The following is a 10676-nucleotide window of genomic DNA, read 5'->3' as shown; positions in this document are numbered from 1 at the left end:
GACTTCGAGGGCTTTGAGTCTGAGACACCTGCAGTCGAAAAGACAGTGTCTCTTGGTAAATCCATGGGCCTCGACGTTGACAATGGGGACATTAACGATATCGTCGAGGATCACTCAGAGAAGCTGACAACAGATCAACTCTTGCTGCTTCGGGAGCAGCAGTGTTCGGATGCGGTGGAAGAGATTAGTTCCCCGGAGGAGGACAGTGTAGCGGAGAAGGCTATCTCTACGAGTGACATAAAGGTAGTGTTTGGCTTAGTGGTAGTATGTTTCTGAATTTGTAGAAAAATATCCTGAAAAAGTATCTACAAGTCGTGCAGCTGCTTTATTTAATTGCTCTGGCGCATTTTCGTAACATTTTGAAACGCGGGAAAAAGCAGACTTCTCTTGATATGTTTCTAATGAAACGACCTGTAAGTGTGAAAAGTGAAGAAAGTGTGTTCAAAAAGCCTAAATTAGGCGAAGTGAGAGAGAAAACGCTAGAAATTGTTCTTCCTGAAGTCTTAATGGAAGGAGATTTTCCTTCCAAACAATAATCTTCCTCCTCCTCTCCGCTCCATCGTCTTCCTCGCGCACACATCGTCCCATCTTTAAGGTAATTAAATTGATAAAACCAGTTTACATATTTCTTTTGCATTCTCTTTTATTATGTTTTTATAATTGTCATTTTCCTTATATCTGCACTTTTTCTGTTTTAAAACCCATAAAAAATGAAAATTTGAATGGGGAAAATTGATTTGTAAAACGAGTAAAGCGTAAAACGAGCACGGTCATGGAACGAAATAGACTCGTACTGCGAGGTATCACTGTACATGGAAAGCAATGCTTTCCCTGTATATTGCTAAGAGCCCGCTGCATCTTATAGCACAAACAGGTGTAAGCTAATGAAGATCATAATATAGCCATTGCTTTTCTTGTGTCATCTCTTTTTGTTATTACTGCTCTCTACTCATCTAACACTGCGTTCAGAAACATACGTTTATTGCGTTCGCAATGCTGAAGCAAAACATATGCATGCATACATGTATGTATGTATGTATGTATGTATGTATGTATGTATGTATGTATGTATGTATGTATGCATGTATGTATGTATAAATGTAAGGATAAGCGAGTTAGGAAGGTGGTCTTAGTTTTACTTCTCTACCCGCTCAAGTTTAAACCCCTTGAGCAATACTAAGTGTACTCTATACTAGGAATATCTGATTCTCTTCTATGAACTACACACACACACACACACATATATATATATATACCAGCAGAGACACCCGGCGTTGCTCGGGATTAAACCGCATAGTTTGTATATATATATATATATATATATATATATATATTACAGTCATGTTGAAACAGGTGATACGAGAAACAGGTGCAGCATCGACGACAAAACATTTGTGGAGTAAACTTTACAGCTTTGCATAAACAACAATTTGAGTTTAGCACACCAATTTGAACAGAGTTATCATTTTTAAAAGAATGTGATGGGTCGTATCTGAAAGCAGCTCCAGGTGGTTGTGAAGAACGACTTTGTTCATGTCTGTTTCTGAGAGCTTATTCTATTGGACCTGTGTGTAATCTGGCGTGCTAACCGTTGTTTCACTGATTCAGCATTAAGTGCCGCAGCATGCCTTTGCTGATCTTAAGAAAGCCTCATCTCCTTTCTGTCTTGAGACTCCATCAGACATGCTGCAGCAAGCTTTTGCTGATCTTGGGGGAAGTCTCTTCTCCCTTCACTCTTGAGACGCTATTTGACGTGCTGCAACATGAGGCTGATGATCTTTGGAAAATGTCTTGTCCCTTCTGTATTGAGACTCCATGTGTCGTGCCTTTGCTGATGTGGAGAAAGTCTCGTGTCCCTTTTCTCATGAGACTCTCGCCTTCGATTCTCTGCACTCCTCCTTTTCCTGAGAGATAACGTTTTTTCTTTGGTGGCATAGTTTTTTCAATATTTTAAACAAAAAATTATGAACATAGAAAAATATATACACTAATCTCTATTTTTGTAAGTAGTTGTATGTAGTGTGTCTATATTTTTGTATGCAGTGTAAATTAACTAAATATAAACAATTTCTTCGACTAAAGGGTGGCGCTCCAGCATGGCCATTGTCAAATGACTGAAACAAGTAAAAGAATAAAAGAATACCAGAAAAAACGTTCCGTACCACTAAACCAAGAAGGTTCTTTGAATATGTTATGATGTATTTTGAGGTTAAATAGTAATTCCGTTTACGTTTGTGTAACTGAGATATTTTGGCTGGATAATAATAGTCATTGGTGTTACATTACTTTCTATATTCTGTAACTGTCACAATATACTTTTCTAGGCCTGAATTTTTTGTGGGGAGGGGGGGGGGCAATTGATTAGATCGACCCCAGTACACAACTGGTACTTAATTTATCGACCCCGAAAGGACGAAAGGCAAAGTCGACCGCGCAGAATTTGAACTCAGAACGTAAAGACAGACGGTCATAATATACAAACATTTCTCTTGGTACCACTACACTGTTTACAAATACTTACATTTTTTATGTTTTCCGTGAATTTTTCACGGGTCCAGCTATTTGATTATTATTATCAACTAAGTTAAACCTATATTATAATTAATTAAGAATCAACACAAAATTCGTGTAATTTTAAAAGGAGTAATACAAATGTCTTACAGAGAAGTGCTAAACTCCTGGTTTTTGTCGGGCCCAGTGCTATCCATTTGTTTGTGTCGCTACTAACTTTGATGAAATTATGAACGTCACAATATCCTTTTTAGTCTTTTGGGATCTTTTCCTTTTGAACGGCAGTTTTCAACACAATTTCTAGTTAACTAAACACTTTTAAACTTCGTATACTGGTAGAATGTGTCAAAATAAAACATTTTTTTCTCTTGGCTTTCTTGAGAAAATTGTAATTTGTAAGTTTAACGTAGTTTAATTTTTCGAATTTTAACCAATCAATTGCCTCTAATTAAGCTAAAATCATTTGCTGCGTCTAAAACTGAGACAACATCCTGTCATTAACCCTAACCCTCACCCTAACCCTAAATTTTAGCCTTTCGTTTGTTTTTTTCTTAATTGTTAAATTAATTTAATTGTTACGCGTGTGTCAAAAATTATTCGTTTTGTTTTTGTTTTGAGTTTTTGCTTTCGTGTTAGTGACAAGATGTCTCAGTTTTAGACGCAGCAAATGATTTTAGCTCACTAGAGGTAATTGATTGGTTAAAATTCTTAGCAGTATTACGTCTATCTTCATGTTCTGAGTTCAAATTCCACCGAAGTCGACTTTGCCTTTCATCCTTTCGGGGTCAATAAATTAAGTACCTGTTACGCACTGGGGTCGATGTAATCGACTACTCCCCTCCACCAAAATTTCAAGGCCTTGTGTCTTCAGTAGAAATTATTATAAAAAAGTGAAGGCGGCGAGCTGGCAGAAACGTTAGCACGCCGGGTGAAGTGCTTAGCGGTATTTCGTCTGCGTTACGTTGTGAGTTCAAATTCCGCCGAGGTCGACTTTGCCTTTCATCCTTTCGGGGTCGATAAATTAAGTACCAGTTACGCACTGGGGTCGATGTAATCGACTTAATACCTATGTCTGTCCTTGTTTGTCCCCTCTGTGTTTAGCCCCTTGTGGGTAATAAAGAAATAGGTATTTCGTCTACGTTCTGAGTTCAAATTCCGCTGAGGTCGACTTTGCTTTTCATCCTTTCGGGGTCGATAAATTAAGTACCAGCTACGCACTGGGGTCGATATAATCGACTTGATCCCTTTGTCTGTCCTTGTTTGTCCCCTCTGTGTTTAGCCCCTTGTGGGCAATAAAGAAATATATTTCTTTGTACACGCCTTTCATTTTTATTTATTCTTTTAAACCCTTTTGAGACAAACCCGCCTGAAACCGCCTCAGGTTCTATGATACAAACTTCCTGCTTGAAAGATCTAAATTAAATCCTTCCATCAAAATTCCATGTTAATCTATGTTTCAAACACCAGATTAATAATGACAAAATTATTTTAATAAATTCTTCATCATTTTCAAAGTCAACGTTTGATTGCAGGGAGATTTGCTGCTATTTCTAGCAAATGAAGTGACCACAAGCTTTTCTCTATTCAGCAAAATGGAAGAAGAGTTTTGGTGATGAAATTTAACTTACGTAACGGCCAATTTTCGGAATCAGCATCCCACTGCCAGTAACTTTTTTTTTGTTTTTGTGTTTTCGAAAATTTCTCCGGATTTTGGTGTTTTTGAGATTTATTTTCCCTCCCCTCCATTATTCTTTTACTTCACTTCATCTTCTTTGTTTGGAGTGTGCAACCAACCGTAACTTTTTCATTTTTTTCCTCCGAAAAAAGTCCCCCTTTATTAGTTTCAGTGAAATTTATGGAAATGTTTGAATAATAATAATAATAATAATAATAATAATAATAATAATAATAATAATAAGCAGCAGCTTTTGTAGACTGGACAAAAACTGAATTAGCAAACTAGACAGAAGAACTAGGAAAGAATTCAATACGAATGGAGGACTCCACCCAAGGGCAGGAGTAGTAAGATTATACCTACCTAGGACGGTAGAAGAGAATTAATATCAGTAGAAGACTCTGTGGAGTTAGCTAGAGTAGATATAGACTCCTATGGGGGTAATAGTGAAGAAAGTTTATTAAAAGCTGCTAGAGTTAGAGCAAGAGACGGGGAAACCAAAAACCCAAACGAATTTAAAAACCAGGAAAAAGAGCAGAAATTATCTGACTGGCAGGAGAAGGCATTGGGTAGATTCCCAAAGATAGTTGCAACAAATAATAGTAGTTATACAGGGTTATGGTTGCAGAAAGGAAAGCTGAAGAGGGAGTCAGAAAGCTTGTTAGTAGCTGCACAAGATCAAGCATTAAGCGCTAATTGGATAAAAGCCAAGACAGACAAAGTAAAGTAGGTTCCCAATGTAGATTAAGCAAATCAAAGAGCAAAGCCTTACTCATATAGTAAGTGAATGTAGCAAGCCGGCACAGAAAGGATACAAGACATGACAATCTAGGGAGAGCAATCCACTGGGAGCTTTGTAGAAAGCTAGGATTTGAACATATTGATAAATGGTATGAACATGAACCTAGTAAAATACTAGAAAGTAAGAAATACAAGATGTTGTGGGACTTTAACATTCAGACTGACAGAGTAATAGAAGCTAGAAGGCCTGATTTAGTAGTAGTCGATAAAGAGAATAGAAAGTGCCCGGTAATTGACTTTACAGTACCAATTGATGAAAAAAAAATCAATATGAGAGGTATAGAAAAATAGCAAAGTACCGGGACCTAGCTATTGAATTACAAAGACTATGGAAAGTGCGGGTTAAATATCCCAGTAGTTATAGGTGCATTGGGAACTATCCTTAAAGATCTGAACAGATGGATTGAGGAAAAAAGGAATAAAACCCAGTTTAGTACAGTTCCAGAAAACAGTGTTATTAGGGACAGCTTGGATACTTAGCATCTTGGCATCTAAGGTTACTTGCTGCAACCCAATAGGAGGGGTCTTGCCATCTAAAGCTATTTGTTGGAGCTCAATGTTAGAATTCTTTTCTTTTCCAACAGTCTAATCTGTTGAGTGTATATGAAAATAATAATAATAATAAATTAAGAAGAAGATCTAATCTAGAGAGAAATAAATTTGAACACGAAATCTAATCTTCGTCTAAGAACCCAGACGAGTTCAGATCTAATTATAAGACGTTTTCATTCAAAATAATGAATTGTTTATTCAATTACCAAACTAACCATATATTGAATCAATACAAGTATGGACACTGATATTGGTTTATAGATTCCGTAGTGATTGAAAGGTAAAGACGACGATCGTAGGGTTTGAACAAATTGTCAAGATAAAATCACGTGTGATTAGAATTAGAATGTGACAGGAAAAAACTGCAAGACGGATTCTTCAAATCAAGCCAACTAGTAAGAGACCTTGGGGTAGACCAAGAACGAGATGGTTGGATAATATCCTGAATCTCAATTGGTCACGCTTGGGATAGGACTCTATGGAGGAGGAGGAGGTACCAGAGGACTTTACCCCAATGACACAGGGAATAGTAGATGGACGGACGGACGGTTGGATAGGTTAGTATTTCTAAAATTGGGCTCCGTGAAAATTTCTAGAAATCTGTAAAAGATATCTGTGAATAAAATTTTTTAAATGAGTGTGGTGGAGGCTGTCCGTAAAATATAAAGTTGGAAGTTCTTTAATTTTTAGTAAATTGTCTAACGGCTCAAAATAAGTTTTTGAAACCATTGCTCTTCGTAGAAATTACAGCGTCTCTAACGTTCCAATTTTCTTACAAAAACTAATAATTTCTTTGGATAAAGGCACCAGATCAAACTTCAGTGGGAAGTATTTTATTAATACAGTATAACCCCTTTGAGACGAAGCCTTTTCGATAACAATAACTTGATGATAACATTGGGCAATCAAAGAATTTAGGACCCGTTATTTGGGACCAATAACCGTTAATTAAAAAATCCGTAGCGGTAATATATTTATTTTATTGATCCGTGTTCTGCGTGGATGGAAGTCAAAGTTGACTGTCTTGTCTAGTGTCTTTTCAATCAAAACAATAAGGTGAAAGAGTGAATAACCTGTTTTCCCACGACAAGGCAAACATTCATAGTTCAGGGAAGCTTTCATTTTGTCACGAAAAACAAGAAAAGAAATAAAACAATCATCAACAACATTCCAGCGAATACTCCCCACCCCAACAGTTTTTGTTTGCAGTAGCGAAATAGAAATAAAAATTTGATGTTTTCAGTCCATGCCTGTAGCAGGAATTGAAATACATATCAAAGCATCGTTGAAATGATAAAACTTAGTCGGAGACGAAAGTCTTTAGTTTTAAACATGAAAAGATATTTCTCCCCTTTTGACCAAGTTTTATGTTTCTGTAACTGAATCTAAGTAAAAGAAATTCGTTTTCTTTTTAACAATGTCAACGTAAACATTAGTGACACCTGCACAAAAAAAAAAAAAAACATTTATGAGGTGGCGGGAGATTCTAGACTCAGTGGCCAACATTTTACGCGTTGAATTAAATAAGTCGCTTATTTTACAAGTACAAGACAGTACGCATGTTTGCGTGTGCGTATGAATGTATCTATATATAATATATATATATATATATATATATATATATATATTATATAACACATACACATACATACACACATATTTATATATACATATACATATACACATATTTTCTCTCTCTCTCTCTCTCTTCTCTCTCTCTATATATATATATATATTATATATATATATATATATAATATATATTATATATATATATATATATATATATATATTGTACAATGTATCACTCAAAACCTGTTACATTCTCACAAAACATTTTTTTTTAAATTAGACAGACAGAAGCAAAGGTAATTACTCCAATAGTGCGTGTGTGCAGTATTCTTCGCCGTTTAGTTGTAAAGTATCAATAATTATTAGTCAAAATACTGCATGGGGACTGACTCTCAGTCTATCTCTGCCACTCACTCTTTCTTTCTCTCTGTCACTCATTCAACACGTAAGATGTTGGTTGCGAAATTCTTACTCAACTGTTTTCATCTCAGAACACGTAGTTGAAATGTTAGTGTTGATTCTATATCAATCAACACAGCATAAAACTGGAAGAAAGAAAAGGTAAGACTTTTCAGTAAAGATATCTAAACTATGTACCAACTTACCTGTGTTCCATTAAAATTGTGTTTGCTGCAACATTCGTTCTTCCCACGGGTTTTAAGAATATTTTTAGTGTTATTATTGTTTGTTAGTTATGTATTTTGCCGCAGCAACAAGCCGTCAGCTCCCTGTCTTAAAAAGCTCCGTTCGGACCGCCAAACACTAGAAAACAAGGTGTGCTTGTTCCTATTTCTTCGTCTGTCATTGTATGAGTGTAGGAGGGTTATATGTATGGCTGAGTGAGTGTGTGAGTGAGTGAGTGTGTGGTGTGAGTCTGGGTGTGTGTCTGTGTGTGTGCCTCTGTGTGTGTGTGAGAGAGAGAGAGAGATTGTGTGTGTGTGCATTTAAAGCTTGTGTATTTTTTTGTATATCTGTGTTTATGTGTACGTGAGAGTTTATGAATTCCTTAGTGTATGTATTTACGTCAACGTTCATACACACTTACAGACGCATGTGAACGTATGTATATACAAATAATGCATGTGTTTGCATGTATATTACGTACACGAAAGTATGTTGTATTGTAAATTTTTCAACATAAATCTCTCTCTCTCTCTCTCTCTCTCTGTATGTGCCTGCGTGCTTGTGTGCCTGTGTGTACGTGTGTGTAGTTGAATATTTTTATAGTGATAGAAAATAGGTGATACTCGCGGGTGAGATTGAATGTATCTTTGTATCCGTGTGTATTTTCACCTGAATTTCCATGAATACTTACACGCTGCATGTGTGTGTGTGTGTGAGAGAGAGAGAGAGAGACTTGTTCGTGTGTAGCTATATGAGTGTCTGTGCATTTCATGTTGTTTTTGTTCTACATAACTACGATTCGAAACAATGGTTGATGTTTAAAAATCGATTTTGGTTCATGTTGTGTGAATGTTTACAAACCCATTGTTGCTTCTGTTCTTAAGAAGTAACGTGTAAAACTGGTAAGGTAAAAACTGGTGCAGTTAACCTGCAAACATTCTCGCCCCACTCTATCGAATATGAAAGACTTCGCAGGATTTGACAAAAGGCACTCGATTTTTTTTTTTTTTAAACAGTAATTTTATTTTTAATGTATATCTATTTCTTCTTTTCCTTTGTTTTTAGCGATTAATTTGTTATTGAAGAAATCGCGAAAGCAAAATGAAAACATTGCTGTTAGCCCGATGGTATCACCCTGCTCCTGCTAACTTTTGTTCAAATGCCTTCCATTCATGACAGTCACATATTTTTCTAGGATTACTTTTATCCAGTGTATTTTTCATTTTGAGAGCTTTGGCCGCTATTTCTAGGGGGTTGAGCAACCATATAGCTGCTCGTTAGTGAAAATGTATCTTGGATATAGCGTTATCCATTGATGTTAGTTTGGTTTCTTTCTGCAGACATGCATCGGTTGAACAGATCTACAAAACTGTATTATCTCCATTTGAGTTGTATCAAATGATGTACCGTGCCGAGCACCCCTCCCCCCACCCCCAACCCACCTCTCTCTCTCTCTCACACACACCTTATGATGCAACGCGTAACATTTCAACAACTCAGGTGAAATATATGATGCTATTATCCTTTCAGTTCTGTGTAGCAATAAACCTTTTTTTTTTTTTTTATCATTTACATGTTTCAGTCATTGGACTACAGCCATTCTGGGACACTGTCTTTTAAGGTTTTAGTCGAACAAATCGTATGTATTTTTTTAAAGTCTTTTACTCATCCTACCCGTCTCTTTTGCCGAATCTGGGTCGTAAACAAACCAACACCACTTGCGCGTGTGTGTATATGTGTATACACGGTAAATTTAACTATTTTTCCTTAATGGCCTTAACTGATTTTTCGAATCTTACTGGGTTCTCGTCAGAACTATCAGCATTACTTGACCAATGCCCGGGAAATCAAGCAGCCAATCTATTTATGTACACAACAACTCAGGTAGTTTCTGGGAACTGGGACTGCTAATTTGCATATTCTAAGTATTTAACACTATTTAATATCTGTTTCTTTATTACCCACGAGGGGCTAAACATAAAGAGGACAAACAAGGACAGACAAACGGATTAAGTTGATTACATCGGCCCCAGTGCATAACTGGTACTTAATTTATCGACCCCGAAAGGATGAAAGGCAAAGTCGACCTCGGCGGAATTTGAACTCAGAACGTAACGGCAGACGAAGTACGGCTACGCTAACGTTTCTGCCAGCTCGCCGCCTTAAAAAGGATAACGAAATGCCGAAACCCAGGATCGAACGAGGGACCTTTAGATCTTCAGTCTAACGCTCTCCCGGCTGCGGCTTGTCAACGGGGATTGCACTCTACACGGTATCAAGATATGATGTAATTTACATAAACCTGCATAGTACACATAAAGAACATGGCAAAGGCTTTGGTAGGCCCGAGGCACCTTAGGCGAGTGTCATCTACTTTAAGTAGATAACACTCGCCTAAGGTGCCATGCTGTGGGACTGAACTCGAAACCATGTGGTCGGGAAGCAAACTTCTTACCATACAGCTACACCTGAATATTTACATTAAATATCACTTCTTTGTTGAACTATAGAAAGAGGCTTCAAAAAAGTCACTTGACCCTTCTAACTTGAAGAAAAAAATAACAGCCAAATCTTCAAATCACACTCTACCAACCTTCCTTTTTTAAAATTAATAAGATAATGATGCATAATCAGAAAAGGCAGATGAACAGTTACAGTTGGAAATATATTGGATAGATCTTCAGGTTCTGAGCCCCGTACCTCGTTGGGCAAATGCCTTGTGAGTGAATTCGGTACACGGAAACTGCGTGGAAACCCGTCGTTTGTGTGTGGGCTTTGTATTTGTGTTTGCCCACCACCACCACTTGATCACCGGTAATGGTTTGTTTAGGTCGTCGTAACTAAGCAGTTCGATAGATCACACCGATACCATAAGTCCCTTTAAAAAATAAGTATTGAGGTCGTTTGTTCGACTAAGCCCTACAAGGCAGGGCCCGAGCAT

At 37.0% G+C, this 10676-nt stretch overlaps 1 protein-coding gene across 32 annotated transcripts in view; it reads right to left on the bottom strand.

Annotated features, from left to right (window-relative positions):
• LOC115215841 overlaps nucleotides 1-8048 on the bottom strand; it is a 342340-nt gene extending 334292 nt beyond the window's left edge. For 13 of the 32 annotated variants that reach the window (XM_036506111.1, XM_036506119.1, XM_036506108.1 and 10 more), the window contains exon 1: nucleotides 7717-8044. The gene's annotated coding sequence lies outside the window, so the exon portion shown is untranslated. Of the gene's footprint in view, nucleotides 1-7716 lie in introns of all 32 variants that reach the window. The other 19 variants (XM_036506127.1, XM_036506123.1, XM_036506125.1 and 16 more) reach the window with 4 other exon arrangements.
• Nucleotides 8049-10676: the final 2628 nt, after the last annotated feature.

This window comes from Octopus sinensis, linkage group LG9 (genome assembly GCF_006345805.1).
Source record: "Octopus sinensis linkage group LG9, ASM634580v1, whole genome shotgun sequence".
Taxonomy (NCBI): domain Eukaryota; kingdom Metazoa; phylum Mollusca; class Cephalopoda; order Octopoda; family Octopodidae; genus Octopus; species Octopus sinensis.
This window is presented reverse-complemented; position numbering and strand designations above follow the sequence as displayed.